Source organism: Globicephala melas, chromosome 6, assembly GCF_963455315.2.
Source record: "Globicephala melas chromosome 6, mGloMel1.2, whole genome shotgun sequence".
NCBI classification, from domain to species: Eukaryota; Metazoa; Chordata; class Mammalia; order Artiodactyla; family Delphinidae; genus Globicephala; species Globicephala melas.
This window is the reverse complement of record NC_083319.1, coordinates 3,877,507-3,889,535: the sequence shown is the minus strand read 5'-3', so window position 1 is coordinate 3,889,535 and position 12,029 is coordinate 3,877,507. Positions and strand designations below refer to the sequence as shown.

At 57.4% G+C, this 12,029-nt stretch overlaps 1 pseudogene; it reads left to right on the top strand.

The window, feature by feature from the left end:
- The first annotated feature begins 7,115 nt into the window (after nucleotides 1–7,115).
- On the top strand, nucleotides 7,116–8,662 carry LOC115842828 (transcriptional enhancer factor TEF-4 pseudogene; annotated as a pseudogene).
- The last annotated feature ends 3,367 nt before the right edge of the window (nucleotides 8,663–12,029 follow it).

Below are 12,029 nucleotides of genomic sequence, written 5' to 3'. Positions count from 1 at the left end.
AGAGCTACCCTCCTCGGGATGGAGCAGACAGCGCTGTCAACTCCGCTCAGGCCTGGGCTACCCAAACCCAGCCGAGCGTGCCCGGAACAGGGAGCAGCTCCTCTCAGCAGCTGGCGCGGCCCCAGGCTGGCATCTCCCGGGCTGAGTGATGCTGAGTAACAGGAAATGATGCACAGGCAAAGGGAGCAGGCACAGTGCCGACCTGCTGGCCCGGGGCCCGAGCTCGTCATCCAGGCCTGGTCCCTGGGACGTGAGGATGTGGGGCTGGCTTCCTGCACCCACAGCTGTCTTCCTTCAGTGGCTTCCTCGGGGCCTCTGGGGCTCAGCATGGGAGCGAGGATTCCAGGTGGGATTTATCACATATTTTATACATGACGGAGGACCAGAGAGGCAGGTCTTGCCCAGGTGCCCTGGTTCTGAGCTCCAAGAGCCCTCTCTGCTGGAGAGGCCGCTCTGCTCTGCTCCCCCAAAACACTCTGTTTGCTCAGACCAGACCATCCTTCTCTTTACTTGCCCTCCCTCTGGCCATCGCCAAAAAAGAACCCATACCAGTTTATTGCACCAGTAACACAGGTCAAAATGGAAAAGCTAGATGATCCTGAGAATTGAAAGAAGGAGGGAAAAAAATCCTCCCAAAGCCCTTATCTGGAAGTAGCCCCTGTGTATAACTCAGCGACCGCTCTCCCATGTGGGTGAGGCATATCGTTTGACAGTATCCACATTTGCTGTCTGTTCCCTGTTAATTTCACTCAACAGTTTATCGTGAACACACATCTATGTCAATAGATGCGTTTCTACCACATTGTGTTAAGTTGCTATTTGTGCAGTGTTCTAGCGAATGCATGCACCGTAATTTATTCAAAGCCCTCTCACTTGACACTTTAATGTCTTTTTTAAAGTATGAAAGCATTTATGTGCACGTCCTTCATTATTTCCTTAGGAAAAATTCCTAGAAGTGGAATCGCTAGGTAAGAGGGTATATGTATATATACATTTCTTTTTTCAGAATAAATATGTTATTACTGTATAGTGATTTCTTTTTTTTTTTAAAACAGGTTTATTGAGATATAATTCATGTGCCATACAATTCAGTGATTTTTACTGCGTTCACAGAGCTGTGCAAGCACCACAATCAATTGGAGAACATCTCGCTGCCCCTAAGGAGCCCCCGTCCCCACCAGCACTCCCTTCCGATGCCTGCCCCAGCCCCCGGCTACTGCTAATCTGCTTTCTGTCTTGGAGTTGCCTCTTCTACAAGTGGAATCACAATACGTGGGGGAGAGTGCCTGGTTCCCTCCACCAGCACCCTGTTCTTGAGGTCACCCACACTGTAAGATGGATCGGAACTCCACTCTTTGGTGTTGCTTGGTAGCACCCACTGGAGGTGGCACGTATATTAAATCTGGCTTTTCATAAACACCGGGCATGGCGCTCCCCAAAGGCAGCATCCGTTCCGACCCCCAGCAGGAGCTGGGAGCGTCCAGGTCTCAGGGTGGGTTCTGGGACTCTGTCCCCATGCCAGGTTGGGGGCGTCTGCCCTGGGGTCTTGGCCGGAGGGCAGATCGCAGACGCTGTCGCAGCTGGAATCAGCCGGAGCCCCAGGGGGGCAGTAACGATCTTCAGGCTGTCACAAAAGTCTTTAAAATATCTTCAAACCAGAGGAATTTTAATTTATCTTAATTAAAAAAATGGCATAGAGCAGCTTTTTTGTTGTTGTTGTTGTTAGAAAAATTGATGTCAACCTCACATCCAACACACAATAGAAGGTTGGATACTTTTTATTTATTATTTGTTTATTTATTTATTTATTTTTGGCTGCTTTGGGTCTTCGTTGCTGTGCGCGGGCTTTCTCTAGTTGCGGTGAGTGGGGGCTACTCTTTGTTGCGGTGCGCGGGCTTCTCATCGCGGTGGCTTCTCTTGTTGCGGAGCATGGGCTCTAGGCGCACGGGCTTCAGTAGTTGTGGCACGTGGGCTCTAGAGCGCAGGCTTAGTAGTTGTGGCACACGGGCTTAGTTGCTCTGCGGCATGTGGGATCTTCCTGGACCAGGTCTCGAACCCGTGTCCCCTGCATTGGCAGGCGGATTCTTAACCACTGCGCCACCAGGGAAGACCTACTTTGTAAAAAGTGTGGCTGCTATGACGGTAGGGAAGAGGCCATTAATATTTTCCACATTGTGGGGGACTGAGAAACTGCCGCCCTCTTGGCTTTAGTGGAGACAAGGCATCACGCGGGGGCCGGCCTGTCCTTGTGGCGCATCCTGTCCTGCACGCCCACCATGACTGGAGCTGGCTGAAGACCCCTGGCTGGAGGAGAGAGCTCTTGGCTGCTGGTTGAGCAACGGGGAGGGAAAGGTCAGCGGAGGGAAGTGGCTGAGGCTACTCCACGGTCAAGAATGGCACTGCTGCAGGCTGCGGAACAGATGCGGCACGCCCCTCAGGGAACACAGCTGAAATACACCAGAAGGGGCATCCCTGAACCCCACCTCCCAGGGACAAACGGCCTCCCCCAGGCGAGATCCCATAAGCTCTCTACACTCACAAGAATTTCTCTCTTTTCTTAAAGTGGATCAAGAAAAGGACCACATCTGTAACCAAACCCCATGCCCCTCTGGAGAAGTCCACTGCCCCGGTAAGTAGGTGGCTCTGAGCCTTGGCCCTGACCGTGCCACAGGGGAAGGAGCCCTGTCTGACATTGGCCATACAAGGAAAGGTACGTACAAACCTCTGCTCTCTGGTTGGGGCTTGGGTGCGATGAATATTTCATACCCCAAGCAGGCGCTGACATTTTGCCGGATGGCTTCAATTAGCTCCAGAGCCTCATTCTCATGCTAATAATCAGCTGGCTGATCATAATGGTTTATTAATCTATTTCCCACTGTGAAGTCATACGGCATGTTTCACAGATACCTCCTGCTGCCGCCTTGATTGGATGGAAATGACTTGGGCGCTGCAGTTCTTGGAGGACTGGGGTGGGGCGTGGGCTGGGACAAGAGGCTTACAGTTCTGGGATGTTTCTCTGTGTTCCCGGAGGCTAAGGGGGGCCCTTCTGGATGGAGCATGGGGACATGAGGCCACGAGTGGTGGCTGGGTTTTCTCTTTTCTGGCTGGCTGTTGGGGCCATCCTGCGATTCCCCAAACGGGGACTGGGGAGCATTGGGAAATCCTTTAGAAGAAATTTCTAAATGGACAATTTGAGATGGGTTTAGGTAGAATGAGAGGTGGGAGACGGTAGAATAGTTTGGGCGGGTATTTTCTTTTCAAAAAGGATTTTTATGTAAAGGCTGCTATAGCCTGTGTCATGTGACCTGTCATCCTGGACCAGGTTGGATGCCTGACCCCAAGGCAGCCACCAATAGAGTTGCCAGTGGCTAGGAGTTGGCCCAGTGCTACAGCGATGCCTACCAGGGCTGGCCTGCCCACTGCAGGTGTCATCTTTCTAGGGCATGGCATACGGAGCCAGGAACTGGTCCCACTGGGGGCAGTGGGTGTGGGGCTCCCCCTCAGGGCTGCTTGGCAATTCTCAGGTAAGAAAGTTTTCTTTGCTGGCTAGTGCCAGCTCTCCTGTTGGGGAGGAAACTGTTTTCACTGGGGAACACACCTGAATGAGCTGCTTGTGGAGGGAGAGCTCTGCTCAGGGATGGCTGGGGGACGTGGGGGGTTGGGGAAGGGAGGGGAGAAGCAGACGGAAGACTGAGCTGCTCCGGGCCAGGCTGGGGTCCAAGCACACAAATGTGGCCAAGGAGATGCCTTCTTCACTTGAAATCATCTCAAAATAAAAGGAAGAGTTGCGCACTAGGACAGAGATCTTCTGTATACTACCCCGCCCAGCCTCCCTAACATTCCTACCTGATTGTAATACAGTCAGCAAGGGGGAGATATTACCGTGCGTGTGAGACTGTTCCCCAAACCACAGACCTCGCTGCGGGCTCCCCAGTTTTCCACTGAAGTCCTTCCCGTTTCAGGATCCGATGTGTATCCCGCCCCAGATGCCCCCTCGCGTTTTGTCGTCTGCTCTCCTGAGCCCTCTGCCTGCGCTGTTCCCTCATTCTGTTCACGTCTCTGCCTTCGGGACAGTGCTGCTCGGTTATTTTATAGAATGTGCCCCAATTTGGGTTTGTCAACTATTTTTTTTCCACAATTAGATGGAGGCTCTGCATTTAGGGCAGGAATATGAGAGAAGGGAGGCGCCCTCCGCAGCTGTCACGTGGGGAGGCCCTGAGGGCTGTAGGTCTTAGGTGGTGTTAACCTTGATCCCTTCATCAAACCGGTGTTTGTCGGGTTTCTCTATTGCAAAGTTACTATTTTTAAAAGTTACCGGAAAGTTACTATTTTTCTCTTCATAACTAATAAATATCTTTGAGGGAAGTAATTGGAGGCTTCACAATGCATTCCTTTTCCTTAAACTTTTGTTCATGATTTTGAGCTGCCATTGGTGGGTCTTGCTGGCAGCGGTGTGCTCACGGGGTATCCAATTCCCCTCATTCCTTCTACATGTGTTAATTAGAATTCCTCTCTAGGGAAGATTCGTCCCTTCTCTTCCACTTAATTATTTATCCAGTTATCTGTTAATGCCGGTGCGGGCTCGCAGACGTTCGCTTTGTTACGGGTGAATGGAACACTCCCGGTGTTTATGTTTTTCCCAGGCTGCTCCAGCAGGGGGAGCTCCTGCGTTTGGCTCCCTGCCCCGCCCCCTTCACTTTCTGACATCACAGGATGCTCCAGGCGCTTACCCTGCTTCACCCGGGAATCGGGCTCTTCTCCAGGGAGACCAAGAGGTTTCTAGAAAAGGAAGTCAGATGTCAGCTTTGCATCTCCTGCTGTGCAGCTTCCAGCGCCCCCTCTTCTGCCCTTGTCATTACCCTGCGTCACCAGCGAAAGTCCCCACCTTCTGTCTCGGTCTCAGGGGTGGTGTGTTGCAGGGTTGGGGGGGGGTGTCCCTCGTTTGGTTTGGCAGAGGGCAGAGAGAAGGGAGCAGGTCAGGGCCGGTGGTGACGTAGAACGGATCTAGATGGGGACTCATCTTGGCTAATGGATGGCTGGTGGGGGCCGGCGGAGGCCGGTGGGCCTGGTGGAGGCTGGTGGGCCTGGTGGAAGCAGGAAATGGAGTCAGAGAAGCCTGGCCCACTGGCGAGCCCCTCAGAGAGTGCACTGGATTGACCTCGGGCCGGGAGGGGTCTGAGTGACCGTAGCCAGACTGTAGACAAGTGGCGAGGCTGGGTCAAAGGAGGAGTATCCCCCCCACCCCACTGCCTGTGAACACCATCTATTCTACGCCCAGCTGCTTGGGCCCTGCAGCTGCGCTCTGCACGGGCACTCCCTGCTAAGTTCTCCTGCCTCCTTCGTGCCCAGCCGTCCACAGCATAGGCTCTGCCCTGACCTATGCTCAGCCTTGGACTCCAGCTCTGGAGGACTCTGCACCGAGGCTGGGGGATGACCTTGACTCTGAGCCCAGACCAGCAAGACGCTCAGCTCATCACTGCTCCCCGATCCAGAGAGAGCCCCTGAGCCCTGCCCACAGCTACGCTCTGACCCTTGATTTTGCTTGTGGAACGGTAAGTCCCTCTTATCTGCAAAACCTTCTACAAGCCCCTGAGCCCTTTCCTCATGTGGCTGTGAGCGCACACCTGAGGGCACGTAGCTGAGTGCACACGCCGCTGAGCTCACGTCTGCCCACTGCTCCACGCGAAGCGTTTCAGGTACCCGATCACACTTGTCCTTACGCCAGCCCGTAGCCCCTCCTGACAGCTGGCTCTTGCCCTCACCTCCCACCCATGTCACCAGATCACCCCCTGTTCCCTCCCCCTGCAGGTCCCGGGAGCTCGTCCCTGTGGCCAGTTTCCTTCCTCACTGTTGGTGAGGTGCATCTCCCACCCATGTCACCAGATCAGCCCCCATTCCCTCCCCCTGCAGGTCCCGGGAGCTCATCCCTGTGGCCAGTTTCCTTCCTCACTGTTGGTGAGGTGCCTCTGCCTGTTTGTGCCAGGCTGCAGATCTTGGCAAAGGCCATCCGTAAAAGCCAAGTTGCTCCCGACAGTGTGATGTCCTGATGGCTTTCCTCCTCTGGGGCTGCACTGGGAGACAGGAACAGGGTGGCCTGGCCGTCCAGAGGATGGAGGTTGAGGGGAGGGTCCAGTCTTGTCGGGACCAGATTAAGGGCACCGTGGGTTTGGCATGTACCCCCAAACGCCAGGGCTTGTACCTGGGACCTGGCTGGAAGCTCAGCCTCCGAGTTTGCAGGGAGAAAGGTTGGAGAGGGGCTTGGGAAGGAAGCCCAGGATTTGGATTTGGGGAGCAGCCGCCACTCCCTGGCCCAGAGGACGTGGTGGGTCCTCACCTTCCTGAGCTTTGGTTTGTCCACCGGTACGTGGAGCCTGTGTCTAGGCTGCTGCCATGAGGGAGGAGCTCGTGGGCAGGAGCCTGAGGCCAGGCGCAGTTGATTTGGGTGCCCTGCCCCGTGCTGTGCGCACAGGGTACCCTGCGCGAGGGGGCTCTGCATGCGCAGGGCTGGGGCGCCGGGGCGGACCAAGCCATGGCGACCCCTCCTTTCCCCCTGCCCCCACGCAGGCGGAGCCCTCTGGTCCCCTCCAGCCTGGGCCGCAGCAGCGAGGCCCTCCGCCCCGTCTTCCTGCCCTCCCGTACCCACCTGCTGCTCGTGAGTCACCGCTACCGGGCGAGCTTTCTCTAGCACAGCAGGTCTCCAAGCGTGGTCCCCGTGCCAGCAGCACCAGCTGGAAACCTGATAGAAATGCACGTTCTCAGGCCCCTCCCAGGCCTGCTGGCTCAGAACCTGGGGCGGAGCCAGCCCTCTGGGGGTTCCTCCACACACTTGGGTTTGAGAAGAGTGCTCCGCACAAGTCGGATCAGCTGAGTCCCCCGTCGGCGCTCCCTGTGGGTTCTCAACCCGGCGGAGACATGCAGGATACTTAGGAGCACTTACTGTGGGTCGGGAGTCTGCTCAGTGCCTGTTAAATCTTACACAGAGCGTGCAAAAGAGATGCTGTGTCTTTCCCCATTTTCCCAGGTGGACGGAGGTGCAGCCCCTCCCTCGAGTGACCCAGCGTCTCTCCTGTCCCCCTGGGAGCCGGCATCAGCAGAGGGGAAGGCACCGGTCCCACATGTCCGCTCCATCTGCCAAGGGCCGCCCACCCTCCCCGCTGCCGCCCCCCACCGACGTTCACCCGTGTGGCACAGGAGGATGGGTTTAGGGTGGCATTCTGTCTCCCCACGCAGCCCGGAGAGACAGCCCCACGAGGACAACTCAAGAGTCGCAGGCATTTAGATTGCCATTTTTATTTAAATTTATGCCCGAGGATACAGGCGGAGAAAGGGCCATTTCAAAGTCAGTTTCTGCTTTATGGCTTTATGGGCGATGCATCGGGCAGCTGGTGAAAATATCTTGCCGCTCGCAGCGCAAGAAGAGGATCACGTGGGTGGCTCGGGCTTTGGCTGCTCGGGGAAGAAATTCCGCCTCTCAGCCTGGGGCCCCTTGCTGAGCCCAGTCCTTCCCCCGACTCAGCCCCGATCCACGCTTCAGGTTCAGCCCTCGTCGCTTCATACCCTAGTTCCAGACGGAGCCCTCTTCCTCTGCAGGCTGAGCCCTGATCCCAGCCCAGACTCAGCTCCAACCTGGCCTGCACTAGTTCCTTTATCAAGTCATGCCATTACTTATGAGGGCGGTAGATTTAACTAGAACTCTCACGGTCTCACACACCTCTTTGGGCTGACATACTGTGCGGGAGGCACAGCTCCGAATGCATCATGGTTCGAGGTAGCTGACCTCCGCTGCTGGAGGAACATCTGCCCACATACCGGGAGCGGACGGGGATAGAGATGGTTGGCGGCTCCTGACACCTCCTCGTGCACAGAATGGTATCCTGGCTGTGGCAGCTGGCAGCCCCGGGGGGAGCCCAGCCTGGGTTCCAGGCCGCTGGGTTGACCCCTGCTCCCTCAGGCGACTTCACGGAGTCTCTTAAATTCCTGCAGTTTCTCTCCAATTTAATTTGGGGCTCAGACCCCGATACTTGTGGGGTGGTGTTGCAGGCTGAGCGGAGCTGACTCTTACCAGAGGCACCTGTTTGTACACATCAGCCAGCACTGCCCCAGCCCCGGAGCGCGCCCCCCTCGAGAGTGTGGACGTCCGGCAGATCTATGACACATTCCCTGAGATAAAGGGTGGTCTGCGGGAGCTGTATGATCGTGGGCCCCCCAACGCCTTCTTCCTGGTCGAGTTCTGGGCGGACCTGAACTGGGGCCCGAGTGGCGAGGAGGTGGGGGCCGGCGGTGGCAGTGGTGGCTTCTGTGGAGGGAGCAGCCAGCACAAGAGCCTGGAGCACATGACCTTCACCTGTTCCTCCAAGGTCTGCTCCGTTGGCAAGCAGGTGGTGGAGAAGGTAGAGACGGAGCGTGCCAGCTGGAGGACGGGAGGTTCGTGCAGCGCCTGCTGCGCTCACCCATGTGTGAGTACCTGGTGAATTTTCCACACAAGCTGCGGCAGCTGCCCGAGTGCTACGTGATGACCAGTGTCCTGGAGAACCGCACCATCCTCCAGGTGGTGACAGACAGAGACACCCAGGAACTGCTGCTCTGCACCGCCTGTGTCTTCGAGGTCTCCACCAGTGAGCGGGGGGCCCAGCACCACATTTACCGCCTGGTCAGGGACTGAAGGGGGACCCCAGCAGTGGCTCCTCCCAGGAAGGACCTCCAGCTTTCCTCACACTTCTTACTTGGCTGGGGGTGGGGGCGGTGGGCTACTCCCTCTTAGGACCTTTAAAGCTCGGTGGTGAGTTGAATGGGCTGGGACTGAGAGGAAAGGATGCATCCTGATATCGGGACCTCACAGGGATGTCTGAAAGGACAGATCACTCCAGAGCATTTGCCACTGGGGACAGGAGTGAGACAACCCCTGGGACAGCATTCGTTTCCGTCTCTGACAGGCATCCTCCCCTTTCTCTGTTTTGGAGGTCTTGGAGGGCCCCAGGTACACATTGGCTTGTCCCTCTCTGTTTTTCAGCACCCCCCTTCTTCCCAAGCTGCCTCTCCTTACCAGCCCCATCCCGGGACCCTGATGGTGAATTTTGAAGGTTAACCCTTTCTGTGCAGGAGTAGAGCCAGGTGGGCCCTGGAAATGTATATATATATTTTTAATATAACAAGAGATATTTATAAGTGGGTGTTAGGGTCATGACATTTCCTCCGCTGGGCAAGCAGTGGGGTCAGGCTTTTAAGTCTCATGTCCTCCTCTAAGTGAGCCGTGGGGCTAGACTGTGTTGCCTCGTTCTCCTCCCCTCCCCTCAAAGTGTGTTGGTTTGTGTTTTGACAGAGGAAAAAGCTATTTTACCAAAAAAAAAAAAAAAAAAAAAAAAAGCGCTTTGCAAGCCCACTAAGGGGGCTCCTGTGGTCCTGGCAGCTCCAAGGAGGGAGCGCAGGGGAGCTCCAGGGCCTGACGCTTAAGGGGCGGGCAAGTCTGTGGCTGCCCCAGGGCTTTGTAGCAGGTGCTACGTCTCCAGCGTCTGCGGGGGGGCCGACACGGGGCAGGGCGCGGGGGAGGAGGCCCGAGGCTGCACGGGCACGACTTGCGTCTTGCTAAGGCCGAGCCCTCCTTCCCGCCCTCGGGGTAGCCCGCACACCACCTCGGCCTGGGGGCCTCAGTCTCTCCTCTGTGGAAAGGGCACAGCATGGCTGGGAGTCAGTGTTTTCTTCCCGGGGTCCACCCTGTGCCTCGCTTGGCCGAGGCATCCTTGACCCTGACCCTGACCCTGGGCCTGCGCCGCTTGTCCCCGGGATGGGGACCATCACAAATCTATACCCCCTGGGCTCTCCGAGCTCCCGGGTCTTCTCTCTCCTCAGCCCCTCACTCAGCTCAGCGCCTGAGCAAACCGAGGGCGGGACGGGAACCCTGGAAGGATGAGTGTAGATCAAAGGAGGTTAATGTTTGCAGCATGTCTGGACCAGAGGCCGGTGCCCTGGGTATGCTGCTCCCCCCTCGGGCCCCCCACCCCCTCACCATGAGCACTGTCCCCGCATGTCCCTGCTGGGCAGAGTGTGCTGGGGGACTGGCCCCCGTGGGCACGCCCCACATGCATTTAGACCATGAGCCATGTGCACGCGGGTTTGAGACACGGGACTGAGGGCCCTCCTGGGGATCTTGGCTTCTGGAGAGAACTTTAGCTGCAGCAAGGGAGAGTGAGGTTAGACTTCCAGAGACACACCATCACAGCCAGCTGGGCACGGGATGGAAGGCTGTTGGGGAACCTCTGAACTGGAGGCCGGGAAGGCCCTTTCACCTGGGTTCAGGGAGAGCTGGCTCTCTCCAGGTCCCACTTGGGCCCCCTGGGGTCTCTGCAGCTGAAACAGTCCTCAGCCTCCCACTCCAGGGCTGAATCCTTTGTGATCCAGCAGCGGCTTCTTCTCTAGGCTCCAGGGCCTCAGGGTCTGTAGTGGCACCGGAGGCCTGGCTGGGGACCTCGTGTGCTTAGGGGTCATTCACGCTGGGCCAGCAGCACCTCCACCCAAGGGTCTCCCTGGAATATTGCCTGGTGGCCCTGCCTGGGGGTGAGTTGCTTGGAGAGGAGGGTGGAAGGCAGGCATCCCCTGCCTCCCCTGATTCCCGACTTTGCACAGAGGTCTCGGCTGCAGTGAGTCAGACGCCATCAGAGACCATGATGTTGGCGGAAGGAGGTAAACCCGAGAAGCTACAACCACTTGCTAGATTGAACCCTGCCGGGAAGGCAGTGGGCAGGATGCGGGAGCAATTGGAGGAGATCGGCAGAAATGCAGCCCCGGCCTCCAGGGAGGAACAAGGGGCTTATCCTGGGCCCTGAAGGGCATAGTGCTTGGGCACCGGAACCCCCGTGCCCTGTCCTGACTGGGGGCCAGGCCTCAGTTTCCCCATCTGTGGTTTCCAGCGCAGGGACTGATGATAAGGGGTCTGAGCCCTGTGTCCCCACCAGCAACTCTCCTGGGTCAGGCTTCCCGAGCGAGGCTCCCTGGGATGAAGCTGCCCCGCTGGGAGCAGCCTGAGGCTCTGGGCAGCAGGGTCCAGCCAGGATCAGAGACGGGCGTCACCCACTGGAACCCAGCTCTGTCCTTGCTGGAGACTCAGTCAGCTGGCTTTGGCCATGCTTGGGGAAGGCCTGGGGATTCGAGGGATTCACCCCACACCGCCTGCTCTCAAGCTCCCCAAGCCCAGGGGAGATTTATCCTGGGGCCGCCACTGTCTGCAGGCCCGAAAGTCTTTCCTTTAGTCATTCAACAAACATGTGTTGAGTGCCTAAGGGGTGCAGGATCCCAAATACCTGCCGGCCTGGAGTAGACGACTCTGGTGCAGGGGGAGGGGCGGTAGGGAGTAAGTGGTTGAACGAAAGGAGCGGATGATTTGCTGCTGAGATGGACAAGAAAATAAACCTGAGCGCGTTTTCTGGGCAAGGGGGGGGATCCCTCATTCCTAGTGTGGGGTCCTGGGTGCCTTCAACAATGGGTGATGTTTGAGTTGAAACCAGATGGCCGCCACGCAGAGGCTGAGGCTGGGGCAGAGAGGCTCGCCCGGCCCCAGCCCCGTCCAGTTTCTGTAGGATGAATAAGGGGTTCCTCGGGGCCCGGATGCTGGAGAGCTGTGCCCAGGAGATGCTGCTGATTGCTGAGCACTTGGGTGGAGTCCTGATCAGAGCTCTTCAGGGCGGAACCAGGACAGTCCAGCACGTCCATGGCACAGTGCAGGGGCTCAGACATCCTGTCCTATGTTCTGAATTGCCTGTGCGCAGGTGTTCCCCCAGCCATTCCCGTGGGATAGCGAGATGAGGGCCCTTGTGTCTCAGTGGGTCTGGCCCCCCGGGAGGGGTGTTGATTTGCGGGCTGGAGGCCGTCTGCACGACGCAGGTGTGCCGGCTGCGGGCGGGGCTGGGACGCAGCAGCGAGTGCCCTGGATGCGGTCGGTCCCTCTCTGAGGGGCACTGGAGACGCCGGGCGATGGATGTGACCCCTCACCACACACAGCCCCGTGTCCCGGGAGCACCCTGCTGATTCTGGGAGTC